Here is an 8,322-nt window from a genome sequence, read left to right on the forward strand (position 1 = left end):
GTTATTTTAATTTTGACTAACACACTAACTGTTTGAATTTTTGCTTAAACTAACTAAAACTTCATTCTAACTATAGATTGGAGTTTCATTAGTTTTCTGGGTTTGTGTGTTTATTGTTGTGTGTTTGTATGTCAGGTACAGGAAGATCTTCCCCTGTCCTCTCTGAAATTGACCAAAGAACTCTTCGAAGAATAAGAAGAGCTGAAAGAGGGAAGAACGTTATTGGAGAGGAAGAATCTGAGGAGGAATTCCAAGAAATGGAAGGAGAGCCATCAAATCTCAATCAACCAGGAGGAGGGGCCAACAATAACTAACAACAAAGAAGAGTCCTAGCTTCATATACATTTGCAAATGCTAGATATTGTGGAAGTAGCATTCTTCCTCCTAATGTCAATGCAAACAATTTTGAACTAAAGCCACAACTCATCACTTTGGTTCAAAAAAATTGTTCTTTTGGAGGAGGACCTTTGGAGGATCCAAATCAACATTTGTCTACCTTCTTGAGAATCTGTGACACTGTGAAAACCAATGGTGTACCTCCTGATAGCTACAAGTTGCTACTTTTTCCATTTTCTCTCAGAGATAAAGCCACCCAATGGCTAGAGACCTTTCCAAAAGAAAGCATCAACACTTGGGATGTCTTGGTGAGCAAGTTCCTTGCCAAATTTTATCCCCCTCAAAGAATCCTAAGATTGAAGACTGAGGTGCAGACATTCACTCAAATGGAGGCTGAAAACTTATATGAAGCATGGGAAAGATATAAGGCACTATTGAGGAAATGTCCACCAGAGATGTTCACTGAGTGGGATAAGTTGCAGAACTTCTATGAAGGGCTCACTCTTAAAGCTCAAGAAGCACTTGATCATTCAGCTGGAGGCTCTTTGCAACTCATGAAAACTACAGAGGAAGCTCAAAACCTCATTGACATGGTGGCTAATAACCAATATTTCTTTGCTCATCAAAGACAACGCCAACCATCACAAAGAAGAGGAGTAATGGAGTTGGAAGGAGTGGACTCAATTCTGGCTCAAAACAAGATAATGCAGCAGCAGATTCAACAACAGTTTGAACAAATGGCCAAAAGAATTGATGGCTTGCAAGTTGCATCAGTGAGTGCCACCAGCCAACCACCAACTACTTGGGTGCAAAGTGAAGAAACTCAAGAGGAGCAACAGCAAGAGCAAGTCCAATACATGCACAACCAAAATCTTGGAACTAATGAAGTCTATGGTGAGCATGCACAACCAAAATCTTGGAACAAATGAAGTCTATGGTGATACTTACAATCCATCTTGGAAGAACCATCCCAACCTCAGATGGGGAGACAACCATAACCAAAACCAACAACCATGGCAAAGAAACACAGGCCAGAACAATTGGAAAAACACAAGCCATAACCCCCAGCCAAACACTAACCAAAATACATATAGAAAACCACAAAATAACTACCCCAACTCTAACCATTATCCACCCAATAACCACCCAACAAATCAAACCACTTATCATCATCCATCAACAACCCAAAATTAACCAATTTCACATGAATCCCAGAGGATCACCAATCTAGAGCTGCTGATGGAGAAAATGATGAAGAACCAATTAGAGCTGCTCATGGAAAAGATGATGAAGAACCAAGAATTGACAACAAAGAATCAAGAAGCTTCCATGAAGAACTTAGAAAGGCAAATTGGGCAAATTTCCAAGCAGATTTCTGTTGAGAAGCCATCAAGTTCACTACCTAGTGACACCATTCCCAACCCAAAGGAAGAATGCAAGGTCGTGCAACTAAGAAGTGGAAAAGTGTTATTGGATGGTAACCAAGGAGCAACCAAGAATAATGACAATGAGCCAACAAAGAATGATGAAGCCACCAACAAGGACATGGTAAGCAACAATGTCCCAGAAAAACTCACAGAGGAAGACAACAAACCACAAAATTTGAAGAAAGGAAAGAAAATCATGGAAGAACCAATTCCAAGACAACATCAAGTGGAGAAGAGCTTAACACCACCACTGCCTTATCCACAGAGATTTCACAAAGAGACAAAGGATCAGCATTTTCACAAGTTTCTTGAGACTTTCAAGAAGCTGGAAATTAACATACCTTTAGTTGAGGCATTGGAGCAAATGCCTCTGTATGCCAAGTTCTTGAAAGAGCTCATCAACAAGAATAGAGATTGGAATGAGAAGGAAACGGTGATGCTTAGTGAGGAATGTAGCGCCGTGCTCCAAAAGGGAATCCCACCAAAGCTTAAGGACCCAGGAAGTTTTGTAGTGTCATGCACTATAGGCAAGCTATCCTTGGACAAAGCTCTATGTGATCTTGGAGCTAGTATCAACTTAATGCCCTTGTCCATGATGAAGAAGCTTGCCATAGAAGAACTCAAACCTACCAAGAGTACACAATGAGCAAATGATCATAAATGTTTTTAAGTCAATGCAGCACCCTCCTGAGCAAGAAGATCATTTGAGGGTGGAAATGATAGAGAGCCTGGTGGAAGAAATGTTAGACAATAATCAGCATGAGCAAGAAAAAGACAATCAAGAAACAATAGAGGAACATGTAGCTGAGGCTTCCATCGACAAAGAGGTGGAACCAAGCAAGAAAGAAGAGGTGCAAAAGCAAGACCTGAAACCACTACCTTCTCATCTCAAATATGCATTTCTTGGCACTTCGGAGAGCTTCCCAGTGATCATTAATTCATCCTTGACAAAGAAAGAAGAAGGAGAGCTTCTTGATGTTCTCAAAGCTCACAAGGATGCCTTAGGATGGACCATTGATGACCTGAAAGGCATCAGCCCTACAGTATGCATGCACAAAATTCTTTTGGAGGACAATTGCAAAGCAGTAATTCAACCGCAGAGAAGACTAAATCCTGCAATGAAGGAAGTCGTCCAGAAGGAAGTAATGAAATTATGGAATGCAGGAATCATATATCCTATTTCCGATAGCTCATGGATAAGCCCAGTCCAAGTGGTACCAAAGAAAGGTGGGATGACAGTCATTATCAATGAGAAGAGTGAACTCATTCCCACCAGAACTGTAACAGGGTGGAGGATGTGTATTGATTATAGAAGGTTGAATGATGCCACACGCAAAGATCACTTCCCACTTCCTTTCATTTACCAAATGCTTGAAAGGTTGGCTGGCCATGCTTATTATTGTTTCTTGGATGGCTATTCTGGGTATAATCAGATAGTGGTAGATCCAAAGGACCAAGAAAAAATGTCATTCACATGCCCAGTTGGAGTTTTTGCCTATAGAAGAATGCCATTCGGATTATGCAATGCCCCAGCCACTTTTCAGAGGTGTATGCTCTCCATTTTCTCAGATATGGTTGAAAAATTTTTAGAGGTTTTCATGGATGACTTCTCTGTTTTTGGTGATAATTTCAATACTTGCTTAAACCATCTAACTCTTGTCTTGAAACGGTGCCAAGAAACTAACTTGGTTTTGAACTGGGAGAAGTGCCATTTCATGGTGCCTGGGGGGATTGTTCTTGGTCATAAAGTTTCAAGAAAAGGGATAGAGGTTGACAAGGCAAAAGTGGAAATAATAGAAAAACTCCCTCCACCAACTAATGTGAAATCTGTTAGAAGTTTCTTGGGGCACGCAGGATTTTATAGAAGGTTTATCAAAGATTTTTCTAAAATAGCCAAACCTTTGAGTAACCTGTTAATGATTGATAAACCTTTTGTTTTTGATAAAAATTGCCAGCATGCTTTTGAAACTTTAAAACATAAACTCACAACAGCACCAATTATCACACCCCCGGATTGGAACTTACCGTTTGAACTCATGTGTGATGCAAGTGATATTGCAATTGGTGCTGTACTTGGACAGAAGAAGGGAAACTTGCATCATGTCATATATTACGCAAGTAAAGTATTGAATGAGGCTCAAAAAAATTACACTACAACAGAGAAAGAATTGTTAGCAGTGGTCTATGCATTTGATAAGTTTAGATCGTACTTGATAGGATCTAAAATTATGGTTTATACTGATCATGCTGCTCTCAAGTATTTGATGTCAAAGCAGGATGCTAAACCAAGACTTATCAATCTTATGCTGATCCAACAAACACCATGGTTCGCTGATATAGCAAACTACAAAGTAGGGAGGAAGATACCTCAAGAATTCACCAAGCAACAAGTGAAGAAACTAATCAATGAAGCAAGGAAGTTCTTGTGGGATGAACCCTATCTGTTCAGAAGGTGATGGAATAATCAGGAGATGTATTCCTGAAAGTGAAATAAGAGATATATTATGGCATTGCCATGGCTCAGCTTATGGTGGACACTTTGGTCCAGAAAGAACAGCAGCAAAGATATTACAAAGTGGTTTCTATTGGCCAAACATCTTCAAAGATGCCAGGGAGTTTGTCCACCAATGTAATGAATGCCAAAGAGCAGGAGGACTAACAAGAAGGAACGAGATGCCACAGAACTTCATTTTGGAAGTAGAATTGTTTGATCTATGGGGCATTGATTTCATGGGACCCTTTCCCCCTTCTTATTCATTCAGATATATTTTGGTAGCAGTGGAGTATGTTTCAAAATGGGTGGAGGCCATAGCCACAACTACCTGTGATGCACAAGTTGTCCTTCAATTCCTAAAGAAGCACATCTTTACTAGATATGGAGTACCCAAGGGTCTCATCAGTGATGGTGGTGGTCATTTCTGTAACAAACAAATGGAGAAACTTCTCCACAAATATGGAGTTATCCATAAGGTAGCCACACCATATCACCCTCAAACTAATGGGCAGGCAGAATTAGCAAACAGGGAACTGAAGAAGATCCTAGAAAAAACAGTCGGTAGCACAAGAAAGGATTGGGCTAGGAAGTTGGAAGATGCAATTTGGGCATACAGAACAGCTTTCAAAACTCCTATTGGGAAGTCCCCATTTCAGCTGTTATATGGCAAATCTTGTCATCTCCCTATAGAGCTTGAGCACAAAGCCTTTTGGGCCACTAAACTTCTAAATTTGGATTCTGAAGCAGCAGGAGAGAAAAGGTTGTTGCAGCTGAATGAGCTAGATGAGTTTAGGCTAGAAGCCTATGAAAATACCAAGATATACAAGGAAAAAGCTAAGAGATGGCATGATAGGAATATTTTGAATAAAGAATTCAAACCTGGACAACAAGTACTCCTGTATAACTCACGGCTCAAGATATTCCCTGGCAAGCTTAAGTCTAAATGGACTGGTCCATACTTGGTGACTAAGGTTTTTCCTTATGGGAGTATTGAATTGCTAGATGAAACAACAAAGAGTCGGTTTACAGCAAATGGTCATAGAGCAAAACCGTACCTAGGGGGGCAATGGAACAAAGAAAAGGAGGTCCAGAACCTAAATCCCCCTTGAAGCAAAAATAGAAGATGTCAAGCTAGTGACAATAAAAGAGCGCTTGTTGGGAGGCAACCCAACCGGAGGTAGTTTTCTTTCATAGCTTTTTCAATAAAAATGTTGAATAATTGGTATAGATTGCAAGGAGCTAAGTTTGGTGTTGCACACCAAAACAATTTAAAGACAATAAAATCAAAAACTAGCAAACAGTAAGAGATTGAGTAGTTCCTCTGATTGTTTGGAGCTAGTAACCATTTATGCAGAAGGTGAAAATGTGCTTTTAAATGAGATTTTGGTGGAACACCAAACTTAGCATCCTTCATTCTTCCTTAAATTGTTTTGGTGTGCAACACCAAACTTATCTCCTTGCAATACAGACCAAACTACTCAACCTTTTTATTGAAATAGCTATGAAAAGAAAACTACCTCAAGTTGGGTTGCCTCCTAACAAGCGCTCTTTTAATGCCACTAGCTTGACATCCTTCATTCTTTGATCATGGAGGCTGAAAATCATAGTGCCTTAGCTTCTCTCCTCTTACTATGAACTTCCTTCTGGTCTCCTCTTTGATGATCTCTAGGTGTTCAAGTGAAAGAATCCGGTTCACAGTATAGTACTCAGATAATTGTAGAGACACCTTCATTTGTTGGGTGTTTAACACCACTTTGTCCCCTGGTGAGAAGCCTTCACTAGGGATCTTCTTGTTTCTCCACCCTCTTGGCCTCTTCTTCTTTTCTTTCTCAGAAATTAATTCATGCTTTGGTGATTCTTCATCTGGGGGCTTTGGATTTAGTTCCTCCTTGACTTCTTTGGTCTGTTGCACCATCTTTCCTTATTTCAAGCATGGTTTTAGAAGCCTTGGAGTTAACTCATTGAATGCCTCCTTCAAGCTCTGATCTCTGGCCTTATCCTCCATACAATCTTCTTCTTGAATGGGCTCATGCAAGGTTTTAAAAACATGGAATGCTAGGTGCTCATCATGCACTCTTAGCAACAATTCTCCTTTTTTAACATCTATAAATGCTCTGCCCGTAGCCAGGAAAGGTCTCCCCAGAATGATGAGAGTGTTAGGGTCCTCCTCCATATCTAGGATGACAAAATCAGCTGGAAGAAGGAATCTCTCCACTTTTACTAGAACATTCTCCATAACTCCAAGTGCTTGCTGAATGGATTTGTCAGCCATTTGAAGGAGTATTCATGTGGATTTCATCTCAAAAATTTGGGGTTTCCTCATTAGAGACAAAGGCATCAAATTTATGCTTGCACCAAGGTCACAGAATGATTTCTCAATTGTTATGTTTTCTATGGTGCAACGTATATAAAAGCTCCCAGGATCATCTTTCTTCTCTGGCAACTCTCTTTTGAGAATAGCACTACATTTTTTTGTCATCTCAACAATTTGTCCTTCTTTGAGGGACTTTTTCTTTGTTAGCACTTCCTTCATGAATTTGGCATACAATGGCATCTATTCAAGTGCTTCTAAGAAAGGAATATTGATGCTGAGTGTCTTGAAGATGTTCAGGAATTTTGAGTATTGCTTATCCTCGTTTTCTTTTTTGAACCTTTGAGGGTATGGAAGTTTGGGGACATGTGGCATCACCCCTTCCTTCTTCTCTTGTAGCTGTGGTTCAAGGATGTTCTTATCTCCCTTTGAGATTTGTGCCTTCTTGGTTTTCTGATCCTCTTCACTTTTCCCTTCTATCTCTTCTTGCAGAACTTCTCTGTTGTGTCCTCCCTGAATGGTGGCTTCTTTTCCCATAGAACCTTGCCCTGCCCTCCACAAGGGCAGTATCGGGCTCACCAAGGGAGAAAATCAAAGGAAAATGTCTCCAAATGCTTGCCACAAGAGTTGAACACGGGACCATGAAGAAGCAAGCAACTAAGTCCCATTACTGTGCCAAGAAACCAAGGAAAATGAATGAGCGTGTGTTTCGGCCATGATTCGAACCTGGGACATCAAAGTGAAAACACTGCCCTGCCCTCCGCGAGGGCAGGGCAACATTTCGTTGGTGCATGGATCTGGCGCACCAAAGCTCAATTCTGGCGCACCAAGGCTCAATCCTGGCAGCACCAGCGCGCACCACACACAATCCTGGCAGCACCAAATTTTTCTGTCCTGCCCTCCGCGAGGGCAGGGCAGCATCTTGTGCACCAAGACTCAATTCTGGCGCATCACAGCTTGAATCTGGCAGCACCAAGCACGCACCGTGGCACATTTCTGGTGCACCAAAAATTTCTGTCCTGCCCTCCGCGAGGGCAGGGCAGCATCCTGCAGCATCAACTCGTGCACCACGCTCGCACCAAGGCCGCACTCATCAAATCCTGAGCCGCACCAAGCCGCACCAAGCAAGCACCAACACGCATCAAATCCTGCCCTGCCCTCCACAAGGGCAGGGCAGCCTCCTGTAAGCTATTATTATGGGCCAAAAAATTCAATTAAAATGCCAATTTAATTCATTTCTTCACAAAATCAAAAGCCCATCCAAATCCCAAAATCCAAGAATAGAAAGTGTATAAATAGGAGCTAGTTTGATGTAATTAGGACCTTTTTTCTGAACCTTTTGCTTAGCTTTGGAATTTTGCACTTTCTTTTGAGCTTTGAATTTTACTTTTGCACTTTGGAACTTCTCTTGGTGTCTTCACCGAGATTTCAGAGAATTGGCGAGGGGAATTGATCTCTCTTCTTCCTCATTCTTGCTTGGGTCTTTTTAATTTCCTTGTTTTGAGTTTTGGGTGTGAAGAATTGAGGAAATTCTGTCTCAATCTCCATTCAAAGTCTCTTTAATTTCTTTTATGCATAATTGAATCCATTCACATTCTTCTTCAATTTCTTGTCAATTGCTTTGAGAACTTGGATCTAGGAAGGTAATTGAGATCTAGGCTCTGCTACCTAGTCTCTTGAACCCTGAGATCCCAATTTACTTTTGGTTCTTCTGTGAACCTTGCTACACTTTAATTTCAATTTCTGTTTGAGTC

This window comes from Arachis duranensis, unplaced genomic scaffold (genome assembly GCF_000817695.3).
Source record: "Arachis duranensis cultivar V14167 unplaced genomic scaffold, aradu.V14167.gnm2.J7QH unplaced_Scaffold_343483, whole genome shotgun sequence".
Taxonomy (NCBI): Eukaryota; Viridiplantae; Streptophyta; class Magnoliopsida; order Fabales; family Fabaceae; genus Arachis; species Arachis duranensis.